We start from the raw sequence: 14,594 nt of genomic DNA on the forward strand, positions 1-14,594 counted from the left end.
TGGGGTGAAGCGAGGATGTGGACAGAGTAAATGGATCAAATATATAGGTTATAGTTTTAATTGTGACGCTATAATAATAGAAATAATTTTCAAACCACTAGATCCAAAAAAATACAATAAAGCGAACACTTGATCAGTCCAACATTATGGTAGATTACCTGCGGTGAGGGTGAAATAGTTCTTCACATCCTGTACACACGATCCTTTACAATGATACTTTGCCATTCCTTCCATCAAGCTATGGAGTTCCCTTCTCTACCCTCCAAATCCAGGCTGGCCTCGTGACTGGCTTTGACCAGCAGAATGACGAAGTGATGTTACGGGTCTTCTGAGCTTAGGCCTCAAGATGCTTTGTAGCTTCCTCTCTCTCTCTCTTGAACTGCGGCTGCAGGTGAAGAGGCCCAGACCAGCCTCCTTGGGGATGAGAGACCATGTGGAGAGAAAGGTCCAGCTGAGAGTCAGCACCAACAGCCAGACATGTGAGCCCAGTGGGGCCACCAGGTGACTGCACCTGCGTGAGTGGTCCCAGACAGGACCAGCAGAAGACACCTCCAGTTGACTCATTGAAATATTAAGCAAATAAAATGGTAGTTGTTTTGAGTTTTGGAGTGGTTTCTTACGTAGCAATATATAACCAAGGAGTAAAATGAAACTACATATGACTGGCAAGTGGAAAACAGATCCAGTATTGCTGTTTGCAAGAGTTACACAAACCAGACTCACACAGATAGTTTGAACATAAAGGGACAAGAAACAACCTGCTAACCAAAAGGTAATATTAAGATCAGAAAAAATAGAAAAGGTAAAAACTATTTTAAAAATAAAGATATTTCATATTGATAAATGTAATTTTACCAGAAATATGCAGGTCATGAATCTTTACACACCTACTGATGTAACTTCAAAACATACAAAATAAAAATGGTTTTAATATAAAGGAAAATTTGGGGCTGGCCCCATGGCCGAGTGGTTAAATTCACGTGCTCCACTTCAGGGGCCCAGGGTTTCGCCAGTTCAGATCCTGGGCATGGACATGGCACTGCTTGTCAAGCCACGCTGAGGCAGCGTCCCACACGCCACACACAACTAGAAGGACCCACAACTAAAAAAACGAAAAAAATGCAGCTATGTACCGGGGGGCTTTGGGGAGAAAAAGGAAAAGTAAAAATCTTTAAAAAATTTTGACAAAACACCTTAGAAGTAAATAGATTAAAAAATTAGTAAAAATATAGAGGATCAAACTTATAAAATTAATAAACTTAATTGAAGAGTTATATTTTAAGAAAAGCTGTGCCAAACACATGGAAAAATACATTAGATAGTCTTTTTTATCTTCATTTTTATGTATTATACATAAACTTAAAAAGTACAGAGAATAATATAACAGGATGTAGCTGCCAATGAGATTTTTTAAAGGTTAACTTTTTAAAAATTTGCTTAGATCTTTCTATTTTTAAGAAATAAAATGTTACAGGCACTGCAGCCCTTTCTTATCCCATTTCCCTTTGTCCCTCCCTGGAGGTAACAAGTATCCTTACTAACATGGTGAATTTTCTACCCTGTTTTTATACTTTTATTGTCTATATATGTCTCCGTAAATAACATATGGGTTTGTTTTATGTATTTTAAATATATATACTGTTTGTTATTGTTAGAGCTGTGAGTTTTTTCTGACTCCTAGTGACCCTGTGGACAGCAGAGCAGAGCCCTGATCAGGCTTGCTGAGCCATCCTCTCACCTTCTGATGCTCTATCAGACAAGCTCCCTTGCTATTCACAGGGTTTCATGGCAGTTCTTTCAGAAGCAGGTGGCCGGGTCCTTCTTCCTAGTCTGTCTTAGTCTGGAAGCTCCGCTGAAACCTGTCCAGTATTTGAAACACTGGTGACAGAGCTTTCAGCATCACAGCAACACACAGCTGCACAGCATGAGAATCAACAGATGGTGTGGTTTCCTGACCAGAAAACGAACGCAGGGCAGTGTAGTAAAAGTTCCTTTTTTTTTTTTTTTGATGAGGAAGATTGGCCCTGAGCTAATATCTGTTGCCAATCTTCCTCTTTTTGCTTGAGGAAGACTGTCCCTGAGCTAACATCTGTGCCGATCTTCCTCTATTTTGTACATGGGACATTACCACAGCATGGTTTGATGAGCAATGTGTAGGTCTGCGACCGGGATCTGAACCTGTAAATCCAGGGCCTCTGAAGCGGACCACACAAACTTAACCGCTACACTGCCAGGCCAACCCCAAAAGCGCCAAATCTTAATCACTAGACAGCCACAGCTGGCTGTATACACTGTAGGGGAGGGAGAAGAATACTTTTTCTCTATCCTCCTAGATTCTATGTCTGGGGCCCTAGAAATTTAACTGACAAAAGACAGATTAACAAAAGGAAAACAGAGTTTATTAACATACATGGTAGAAACTCAGTGATGAGTAACTCAAAAGAGGATTAGAACTTTGGGTTTATATAGCATCTTAACAGAGAACAATAGATTTGTAGAGAAGTGTCAAGACACAGGAAAGGAGTCTCGGCTTTTAGAGTGGCAAACTGTGGGAAGGTAAATATATGTGGAAGCTAATGGACAATAAGGGCTGTTTAGCAAGACTTGTCTTGCAGAATCCGCTCTGAGCTGATAAGGGTCTAGAGTCATCGCTGGTGATGAGTTCAGTGATCAGATGATTAAGAGTCATTCTTCTCTGATGCACAGCATGGTGACTAGAGTTAACAATACTATATTGTATATTTGAAAGTTGCTAAAAGAGTAGACCTCAGAAGCTCTCATCACAAGAAAAGAAATTTTGTAACTATATGAGGGGATGGATATTAACTAAACTTATTGTGGTAATCATTTTGCAATATATACATATATCAAATCTTTGTTATACGCCTTAAACTAAAACAATGTTATATGTCAATTACATCTAAATAAAACTGGAAAAAAATTTTTAAAAATAAATCAACAGCAACAGAAAAGAATTGTTCTTCTCTGCCTGGTGTGGGAGAGAGGCAATTTACAAATGCAAATCTATGTCCTGCTTTTGGTCAGACGGGGAAGGACAGAGAGCTTTTTTTCTATGTCTGCTGTTTCTTAATTTATACAAATGTGTATCTTTCTGTGATATTATTTTTTTAATTCAAAATAAAGTAGCCAAGCTATATCCATTTATTTTTTCCAGCTTTATTGAGATTTGACATATAACATCTCCATTTAAATACGTAAGATCAAATTCATTCACCTTAGCTGCTGTGACATCTTCAATCCAGTGATTGACTCTCCTACTGATAAATATTTAAGTTGCTTCTAATTTTTTGCCATTACAATAATTCTGCTGTGGACACCTTTGTAAGCTTTCTTGTAGATTTATGGAAAAACATTTCCCGGAGATGTGGGATTACTGAGTCGTAGGGAATACACATCTTGAGCTTCACTAGGTATTTCCAACTTGTGCTAAGAAGTTGTACCAGTTTACACTCCCCCAGCGGTGGCTGAGGTTTCTGATTTCCCCACATCTTGACTAATACTTTGTATAGTTAGATTTTTTAAAATCTGTGCCAATCTGCTGGAAGAGATACTGTATAGTTTAGTTCAGAATAAATTCCTGAATTGATAGTTACTTTCCCTTAATAATCCATTATCATATGACATTTAATGCTGCAAATGAGAGGTATACTATCTGTTGAACTGTCGTACTTTTTAGGTGACTTATTTCTCTATCTATCTTTAATATTTTTTCCTTTGTCTTTGATATTTTACAGTTTACTAATACATGTTTAGTTATTAATATTTGAATTCATCTCTAGTCTAGACTATAGGTATCTTCTTAGTGCCTTTATAACTTTCTGAAAAATTTTCAATAATTATCTTTTAAAATATTGTCTCCTGACCTCTGTTTCCAGCAATTTGGCAAATTTGATGAACCATCCAGGTACAGAACCATTTTTTTTGTTGTTTCTGAGCAAGATTTGCCCTGAGCTAATATCTGTGCCAATCTTCCTCTACTTTTATATGGGTCATTGCCACAGCATGGCTCATAAATGGTGTAGGTCTGGGCCTGGATCCAAACCTGTGAACTGGGGCCACTGAAGCAGAGCATGCTGAACTTAACTACTACACCTTGGGGTAGCCCACAGAACCATTTTTAAACGATGGATAAAAATAGGAAAATATATGTTTCAAAAGGATGCTTCTCTGCCGTCAAGAAAGCAAGAGAAAGCAATCAGAGGCCAGAAAGCATGATTTCATGATCATTCAAACCAACATTTAACCTGAGGGCATCTGCAGATCTCTGATGGCCCAGAAGCTGAAGGCCAAGCAGAGTAAAAGTTCAGACTAGAGGATGCCCACAAAAGCCAGGACCTTCCCCTGAAGATGAAGTCATAAGTGGGTGAACTAGAAAAGATAAACCTTGAAAAAGAATACTTGCCTGTTTTGGCCTTGGCTCTGGGTAGAGTAACAAGAGAGGGTCAAAATCTCTTGAACATTGTAGCCCCAGCACTCACCCAGCGTGAGGAGCCAGATTCACTGTCTTTATGGCAAAAAGGCCCCAGCCGGAACCCTCTCCAGAGGAGCATACGTTAAGCAGAGGCCTCCAAGAATGCCAGAAGACAAAGTTCCAAGCACACAGCTCTGTTAACACCTCGAGCATAGCCAGTGGAATCCATTTCAGACTTCTGATCCCCAGACTGTAAGATAATAAATTTTGTTGTTTTAAGACACTAATTTGTTACATCCTCCGTACTCCCATGCCAAGCTCTCTTGGAGGAACTCGTTGCTTGATCTAATATGAGGAGCAAGCAGCCCCCTGACATGCCACAGTGTTCTGTCAGATTTACTGTAAGTTGTTAAGCACCAACAGGAAACTAAGAGTCTGGCAAAAAATGCTTGTGTTTTCCCACGGACTTAGTACATTTGCAGGAAGTAGCCTGTCCAACCACTTCCCCAGGTGAATAGCAAACTTCTTTGCCCCTTTACCAGCCCAGTGGGCAGAGTTCTTTCTATTACCGTTTGCCTGGGTGGGGCAGACTTTTGAGGTCAGGCTTCAAGCACAGAGCTCAGTTCCAGCTTGAAAACCTGTGCAGAGGCAAGGTCATGACTCCTAGGCTTTAAAACCTTAGCAGTCTGCCCCTCGGCCTTCTTCCTATCAGCTGTACAAAACATGGCAAACATAACATCAGTCTCACTTAAATCATTTCATTCTTTACTTCCGGCTTCTAGAGATTTCTTTTCCCTTCAGCTGAGCTATTTACTAAAAATATTTTTTGTTATATTTTGTCCCTCATTTCCAGGTAACTGTTAGGTTCAAAAGGACCTTCAAAATAAAATTACAGGGGCCGGCCCTGTGGCCAAGTGGTCAAATTCGCGTGCTCCGCTTCAGCAGCCCAAGGTTTTGCAGGTTCGGATCCTGGGCACAGACCTAGTACCGCTCATCAAGCCATGCTGAGACACAGCAGATCTAGAAGGACCTACGACTAGAATATACAACTATATACTGGGGGCTTTGGGGAGAAGAAGAAGAAGAAGAAGAAAAAAAAGAAGATTGGCAACAGATATTAGCTCAGGGCCAATCTTAAAAAAATAAAATAAAATTACAAACTATTTAGAAACGAGCGAAAATGAGAAAACATTAAAGCTGTGAGAGTTAGGCAGATTTGGTAATCAGAGAAACATTTATAGACTTAAAGGTACATATCAGAAAAAAAGATTAAAAATAAGTAAATAAAACATCTAATCATTCAACTTAAGAATCTAGAAAAAGACTAAAATAATCCAAGGAAAGGAACTAAGAAATTTAAAAGCTGAAATTAAAGTTATAAAAGAAAAAAATAAACCAGAACTAATTTAATCAATGAAATTTTTTCTGAAAGGAAGAATAGGACAGCTAGAACTTTGTCAAATAGGATCAAGAAAAAAAACAAAGAAAATACAACTTGAAATTGTACACAGTTACAGGTATAAAAGATATTAATCTACAGAATACTATGTAGAAATGTATACTAATAAAATATAAAACCTAAGTGGTTAATTTTCTAGAGACATGTATATTATTAAAATTGAGTCAAGAAGATAAAAAATTGAACAGATAAATAACCACCAAGAAAACCCTGAAATAGACGCTATGCCAAGAGGGCTTTATGAATGGGTTCTGCTGTACCCCTAATGAACAGATGAATCATGTTTTATTTGAATGATAGGAAAAAACATGTGAAGTTTCCTAACTTATCTGCTACCAAAACCATTTAAGATTTATTAATAAAAATGTCATTATAAACCAATTTCATTTATGAACAGACACAATAAAATGCTATTAATCAAACCAGCAGATTGTTACATATGTAACATATTACATCATTGGAAGAAAACAAAAGATTTCATTGACAAAAGGCGGCGGGGGTGAAGGTAGCAAAATACTTAGAAGTAAACCTAACAAGAAATGTACAAGGCCTATGTGAGGGAAATTACAAAGCTTCACTGAAGGTAATAAAAAAAATCCTTTAAAATAAAGTAGATGTACATGTTCTTAGATGAGAAGTCTCAACATTATAGGTTGTAATGTTTCAGTTTGATCTGTAAATGTAATGCAATCTCGATAAAATAAGTCCATTCTCAAGTTCATAACAGAGAGAAAATGCATAGGTATAGCCAAAAATTTTTGAAAAAAATTAAGTCATGATGGAAGATTTGACCAACCAGGCACCAAAATATAAAAATACAGTGATTTTAAAATGAGATATTAACAAAAGAATAGATAACACATCACTGCAATTGGAGGGCCAAATTCTCATCGAAATGGAAACTTAACAGTATATTTTCCATTTTACATCAGTCTGTAGAGAATAATCTATTAACTATATGGTCCTGGGACCTTACCTCTTACCACGAACAAAAAATAAACTCAAGAAGAATTAAACAGCTAGACACTTTTTAAAAAGCATAGAAGTATACAGAGAAAATATAAAATACTTTTATAATCTTGGAGAGGGGAAATGGAAAATTTGACTATCTAAAAATGTAACAGGTCTTTAAAAGAAATGACCTCAATGTTGAAGACCAGCAATAGACTAAGATAAAATATTTGCAACACATATAATATACAAGGGATTAATATCCAGAATACAGCACCACTACAAATCAACAAAGAAACAGAAAGAAGACTATGAACAGGCAGTTCACAAATTAATAAATACAGTTAGTGTAATGCTGGCTATGCCGTGCTCCAGTTCTGAAGGATTTATTCCTCCAGCTACTGAGAGGGTTGCTGGCTGACTGCCCTCGCCTGTCAGCCCTCGCTGGGAATGACCCTCAGTGGAAAGAGTTGCCTCACCCAAGCGCATGCACCTTCCCATGGCAGCCCTTGTCCAATGACTGGGAGACCCAGGGAGATAAACGCTTGGCCACCGTGCTCTAAGGCAGGATGACTCCAAGGGCCATCATAGCTTCAGAGATCACCAGCAGGTCAGCTGAACCCTTAATTGTGCAGCCCAACTTATCCCTCTGCCCGTCCTGCTTCCTTCCCTGCCCCCATGGCTGTTAATCAAAAGAGCCCTCCCTAATAACTTCCTGCACCCTAATCTCCATCTCAGCACCTGCTTCCCAGGACCTGACCTGCAAGTCAGTGAACATGAAAAGATGCCTTGCCCCAGTTCTAATCAGGGAATTTTTTTTAAAGAAATCAAAGGTCTTATTTTGCTCATTAGATTGGCAACATTTTCAAAGACTGATGGCATCCAAGGTTGGAGAGGGTATGGAAAAAAAGCATTTCATGTGCTGTCAGAAAGTAAATTGGCAAATCATTTTTGGAAAGCAATTTGCCATAAGCTAGGTACCTATCTTAGAGAAATACCAGTACAGTTGTATAAAAAGATATATGAAGCAGTTCATTGAAACGTTTTTCACACAGTGGTGAAAAATTGCCAGCAGGACCTGTGCTGTTTTGTAATCTGGTCAGCTTTCCTTCCTTGGGGGAACCACTTCTTTCCATTTCACTTAGTGCAGTTGGGGCTGTCAATCACAATAACCCCGTGATGGTTAATTTAATGTGTCAACTTGACTGTGCTAAGGGATGCCCAGATAGCTGGTGAAACATTATTTCTAGGAGTGTCTGTGAGGGTGTTTCTGTAAGAGATTAGCATTTGAATAGGTAGACTGAATGAAAAAGATTGCACTAGCCAATGTGGGTGGGTGTCTTCCAATCTGTTGAGGGCCTGAATAGAACAAAAGATGGAGGAAGGGCTAATTTGCTCTCTGCCTGAGTTGGGATAACCTTCTTCTCCTGGCTTGGGACATCAGTGCTCCTGGTTCTTGGGCCTTTGAACTTGGGCTTACATCATTGTCCTCCTGTTCTCAGGCCTTCTGGTTTAGACTGGAACTACACCACCAACTTTTTTGGGCCAGTCATGGGACTTCTCAGCCTCCATAATTTCATGAGCCAATCCCTCATGGTAAATCTCTTTCTCCATCTCTATAAATATTGGTTCTGTTTCTCTGGAGAATCCTGATTAACACAAGCCCCTTCCTCCATCTGGGCACACTGGCGAGCACTGGACTGAATCCTGGCCAACCACGGCATCTCATTTTCCTGGACCCAGTGCTAGATCCAGAGGTGTGTGGTGATTCCAACAGGGCCAACCTGAGACCTGCCAGAGAAGTGATAGACAGACACTGGTAAAGAGAAGCTCTCTTTGCAGAGCCGTTGTTAAGCTAGGGGCTGTCAGGGGCCATCTTCTCTGGCACATGAAGAGAGCCGGCTGGTGGTATGAAACTAACACACACACACACAGAGGCCGCCAAGAGATGGAAACATTAATCTTTGAAGCAATCACTCAGTCTCTACATCCAGCTATGCCTGAATCTTCCTTTCAATAAGCCAGTAATTTCCCTAATTTTGCCAAAACTAGTTTAAAACAAATTTGCAAATCTTGCAACTGTAAGAATATTAAGATAATTTGTTGAGCATAGGGGATTAGTTAAATAAGTGCCAATACCTGCATACCATGAGTCGACAAAATTTTTTCAGTAAAGAGCCAAATAGTAATTATTTTAAGCTCTGCAGGTCATATGGTCTGGTTATCCACCTCTGCTGTCATGGCACGAAGCAGCCACAGACAATATGTAAACAACAAGAGAGGCTGTGTTTCCATAAAACTTTATGTACAAAATCAGGTGGTGGCCAGATTTGGCTTTCAGGAAATAGTCTGCCAACTCCTGTCATATCAGGGAGCCATGAAGTAGTTAAAAAGTGATGTCCTTCTGGGCCAGCCCTGATGGCTGAGTGTTTAAAGTTTGGCTTGCTCCACTTCAGTGGCCTTGGCCGGGTTCCCGGGCATGGAACCACACCACTCGTCCATCAGTAGCCATGCTGTGGTGGTGGCTCACATAGAAGAACCAGAAGGACCTACAACTAGAATATACAACTATGTACTGGGGCTTTGAGGAGGAGAAAAAAAGAGAGGAAGGTTGGCAACAGATGTTAGCTCAGGGTGAATCTTTCCCAGCAAAAAAAAAGAAAAAGTGATGTCCTGCTATAGATGCTAACGTGGTAGGATACTATTTTGCAACGTAAACCCATGGCTTTCCATCCTCAGTAACTCCTTTTACCCTTTCTGCCCAGGAGCCTTGGCACTGAAGGTGCTCTGCCTGGAACGCTCCTCCCACAGGTACTGCCTGGCCTGCTCCCTTCCTCCTTCAGGAGTTACTGAAACGTCTCCTTAGTGAGGTTCCCCCAAGGCTGTGCTGTCTAAACTTACAAGCCCTCTCCAACACTAACTTTCTTCCTCCTCTTCTTTATGTTTCTCCTTAGTTATTTTCCCAACGAACATCCTCTATATTTTTCTACTCTGAAAGCTCCATGAGTTCAGGTATCTTAATCTGTTTTATTCACCTTCCCAGGCCTTGAAACATTGCCTAGCACATAGCAGATGCTCAATATTTGTTGAATGAATGAATAATAATGGAAACATTTATTGACCACTTTCCACATGCCAGGTACTGTGAAAAGTGCTTTACGTTAATTTACTTAAATTATATCAAATTATTTAACATAAACAGTTACTTAATTTATGTTAATTACATGGTCATATTATATCATCTATTACTATATCATTTAGTTTATATTAGTCCTCACAACAACCATTTACAGTATGTACCACTGTTATCTCTATTTGATACGTATCCAGGCAGCGATGATGCTAATGCCTAGGGCCTCAGAGAAGGGCTAAAGGGCAGGAAATATAAAGCCAAAATCCTTGACTTTTCCTTCCAAAACAGGTCCTTGAAACCCACAGGGAAAGTAATAGTCTTGAAAGCCAAGGTGTTTGCTTGCAAGAGCTGAACCTTTAAAAATAAAAAATGCAGGAAGGTTTTTGTGTGGCCAAAAGCCAAGTAGCCAAAGGATTTGAGCATGACGTTTATTCTTGAATAATGGTTTGGGATGAACACATGCCTTTTAGAAGGAGGTGGAAAAAAAGACTCTTGGTGTAGCTGGGAGATTTTTCTCAGAGTAGGAGAGCAGCAGAATGGGCCCTCGTGTGGGTTGGAAGGCACCCCAGATCAGAAAGATCTAGGCCTTGGTTATCAGGGGTGTCTCAGGACATGGAAAGCCTCGTAGAGAAGAAGCAGGGCATGGAGTAGTGCTGCCTGACTGAGGTTCCAGGTGGAAGGGCAAGGGCAGCCCAAAGCCCCGGGGATCCTCTTAGAGGGGCAGAGGTGGCTGAGGGGGGAAGGGTGGGCCTGAAGGGAACTGGAGACTGGCTGAGAAGTTTCCAGAGCATGGGGGCCTGAGTAGAAGAGATCATAGTGTGATGGAGGTCATCTCAGTGGATGCCAGGAGATGAGGATGCCCACAATCCGTCAGTGGTCTCCATCCCCAAGCCACAAGGCATAAGCCTCCTGCCTCCATCCTGGGTCACTCCTGGGGGAAGGGAAGCTGACTTTCACTGAGTTTTTACCTATTAGAGACTGAGAAAAACTCAGAATTGACCACTTTTATCGGAAGGGACTTGATCACGTTCTCTGCTATTCAGCTAACAACTAAATGAAGTACAGGATGGATTAAGAAAACGGCAATTTTGTATACATGAGATTTGTGACAGTGAGATCCTGCTACTCCAGTATGGAAAGCTCTCCAATGCATGGCGTTAAGTAGAAAGGAAGCAAGTTCATGAAACAATCTGTACAGCACTTTCCCATTTATACAAATGGGCGTAGAGGGGAAGTGGGAGGCGGGACCTTCCCTTTTCAGTCCCTGTCCTTCTTCCTGTGTGAACTTTTTGCAGAAATGTATTCCACTACTTTTTGTATAGCTACAGCAACAAAATAAAAAGATGCTGTGATTATGCTGCATAAACTCTTTTTTTAACTCAAGCACCATCATTTCAGGATCACCTTCTCTGGCTCTGAGCATCCGCTTTCTCTCCCTTCCTCCACTCCCACAGGCTAATCCAGCTGTCTTCCTCCATGTTCCCCATAGCCTTGCTAGAGCCTATATACCACAGAGTATGGAAAACGATTGGCTCATGGGTTTATCTTCTCCACTAATCTATGGTTCTTCAAGGGCAGGGAATGTGTCTTATTCATCTTTGTGCCCAGAACCTTCTAGAACTTCAGGACATAGGTAATGAATGAATCAGGAAAAATGAATATAAACCTATCTCTGACTTCAGATGAGTCCCGGAGTTCTACTTTACCAAGTTTTAAAACACTACTATTATGACGTACTTAAAATGTGAATATAAAGCTAAAAGAGAAAAAGCCCAAATTAACAAAGGAAGCGCAAGATTCTTTATTGAAAGTTTTCTGCCAACTCTCTAAGGAAGAACTGTGCCATATTTATGATGAAAGCACAAACAAAGGGGACAAATAACATGAGTGAGTAACAGTTTCCTATGTTTAAAATTCAGGCCTAGAATTTTATGTAACAACTATTTCATCTATGGCTTCCTTTTAGTACAACAATTGAATGTTAGCTGGTACTAAAAGTATATAAAGGATTTAAATGGTTCTCTTCTGAGTCTAAGCTACCTGCAAAGCCCACCTCCATCCCTTTCAAGTTTAAGAGACTTGAGAAAGTGACTAAGGCATGTCTGGGGGTGACAGGATGGACACCAGACCGCTACGGCTGGAAGTAACCTGCACTTTACACACTAGGTCCCCAAACCCAAAACCATGAGAAAAGGCAGGCATCAAATTCTGAGGTCATTGAACAGATGACAGAGAAAGTTCAGTGGATTTGCAGGCTTCTATATAACCCTCCGGGGTAAAACGAGTGTGCTAAAATGGAGGCCTCCAGGATTGGGAGAAGGGGTGTGAGGGACACAGATGCGTCTAAGGGACACCTCACAGTGCGCCTCCTGACTGATTGCTCCAATGCTGCTTCTGCTTCCGCAGGATGCCAAAAAAGCTGATTTCAGGAACTGAGAGCAGGGAGGGGGAAGAGGCTGGAATGGGAATCTCTCTGAGACTGCTTGTTCCTCTTTCCCCCTTCAGTTCTTCCCCCTGGGTTGTAGGACTGGACCTGCACAGAGTTAACCAACTCAGACAGTCGGCTCTGCCAGGATAGCAAGGCTTTTGTTCTTTGCCAACTCTTCAAGGCTATGGTTTGTGTCTTCCATTTGGTTCTCAAGGGCAGCAAAGACCGTGGGAACCATCCCATCTCTGACTACCGGATACAGCAGCAAGAAGATCGCTGTGAGCATTTTCGTTATGCTGATCTTAAGTTACATTTCTTTGGCTGTGTTTCAATTATATGCACCAATTATTTCTCTAGGTTTTCTTTAGTGTAGCATCCATATAGCCTATACTATATTTTAGAATTAAAAATACCTCCATTAAAGCAGACGTTGGGTGAGATTTCTCTCTAGATGCCTTCTCATTAACAGCAACAGGTGCTTACACCAGGTGCCCCTTGACTGCAGGAATGTTAAAAGCACAGATGGACTGACTGAGATCTCAACTATGCGCCCCTTTCGGCAGTGAGGCCAGGTTCGCACTTTCTCTGCCCCCATCCACACTAAAATACTACTGCCTTTTGTAGATGAATTTTATTGTCAAGACTTTAGTCCAAGCCATCAGCACCTCTTATCTGGATTCCAGTAATGGTTTACTTACTTGTCTTTCTACTTTGACATTTCCATTCCTTCAATCTCTTCTCCACACAGGAGCCACTATCTTCTTATAAACACATCCTCAGCTTCTCAAGGGCTCCAGTTGCCCTTGGAAGAAATTCAAATCCTTGCCAGGGTCTGACCTGACCCCTGCCTGCCTTGCCAATGCAGGCTTCCTTTGGGTTCTAGAACAGAAGTTTTCCGCAATGGTGCCTCTGTCCTGTCACTCTTCACCCCATTCCTTATGATGACTGCTTCTCATCTTTCAGGCTTACATATCTCTTCCTTCGAGAGGGTCTCCCTGACACTCTGCCTATTTTCTGTCACTACACTGGGTATATTACCTTTAAAAGCCATGTCACAATCTGTAATTATAGGATTAGATATTTGTTTCTACTCTGTATCCTCTCAGACTGTACTCTATGAGGGAAGAAATCATACGCAGCACCTAGCATGTTACCTGGCACATAGTAGGTACAATTAAAAAATGCTAGCTGCATGAATGCATTCTTCCGAAGTGTCAATGAAAAAATAAATAATGGAGGAAAATACCAGCTGCCTTAACGATACTCAGACTTAACTCGTGCCACAGGCATAAGGGGTTGGGACAAACTCACAGGCAGCTTACAGGGCTTCCTCTCGCCACCAGCCTCCACCCAGCCGGAGTCCCCTTGCCTCCTGCTTCTGGATAGCATGGCCTTCTCCCTTAGGCAAGACAAAAGGCTCAGGCTAAAATCTTCTGATTCCTCTGGTCTTTCCAGTCAGCCTTGCCTTCAAGGTCACAGCAATTTGTATGGACGTTGTTGATCAATGAGGTGAAAACCCTCTTCTTCCCAGAGCATTTAGAAGACTCTCTTAAGTGCTGGGCATTCCTATTTCTGGAGGTTCCACCCCCTCATATCAAACAGATTAAAACGAGTTCATATCCCACATTTAGCACAATACACTTGCTGTAAAATATATTAGAAAAGATTTTTGTATTTTTGCTCTTGGAATTTTTGGCTATGACTAATGTTTAATTTTTGTTTTTTTTTAGATTTTCTTTTTTCTCCCCAAAGCCCCCCTGGTACACAGTTGTGTATTTTTAGTTGTGGGTCCTTCTAGTTGTGGCATGTGGGATGCCGCCTCAGCATGGCTTGACGAGAGTGCCATGTCCGTGCCCAGGACTCGAATTGGCGAAACTCTGGGCCACTGAAGCAGAGGGCATGAACTTGACCACTCAGCCATGGGGCTGGCCCCTAATGTTTAATTTTTGATTGGCTGTTTATCTTTTTTATCAATTGTTATATATCCTTATAAAATAAGGCTAACTCACAAAATGCTTGTAAATATAATGCATTTTTGATACTAAATTTAATAAACTTGATAGTATTATGTTATGTGCTGTAGACAGTTAATAAAATTTGTATTATTAATATTGTTTGCAGTTTTCTTTTGGAGTCAGTTTTTTTTTTTCTGATCTCAAGGTTTTTCTTAAAAAAAAAAAAGAAAATGAAA

The 14,594-nt window shown here is 40.6% G+C and overlaps 1 long non-coding RNA gene across 1 annotated transcript in view; it reads right to left on the reverse strand.

The window, feature by feature from the left end:
• The window catches only part of LOC103543695 (uncharacterized), an 84,863-nt gene extending 71,605 nt beyond the window's left edge, over positions 1-13,258 (reverse strand). The window contains exon 1 of the long non-coding RNA XR_011535151.1: positions 13,102-13,258. This is a non-coding gene — a long non-coding RNA (uncharacterized lncRNA). The remainder of the gene's footprint in view (positions 1-13,101) is intronic.
• Positions 13,259-14,594: the final 1,336 nt, after the last annotated feature.

The sequence above is a fragment of the Equus przewalskii genome, chromosome 30 (assembly GCF_037783145.1).
Source record: "Equus przewalskii isolate Varuska chromosome 30, EquPr2, whole genome shotgun sequence".
NCBI lineage: Eukaryota > Metazoa > Chordata > Mammalia > Perissodactyla > Equidae > Equus > Equus przewalskii.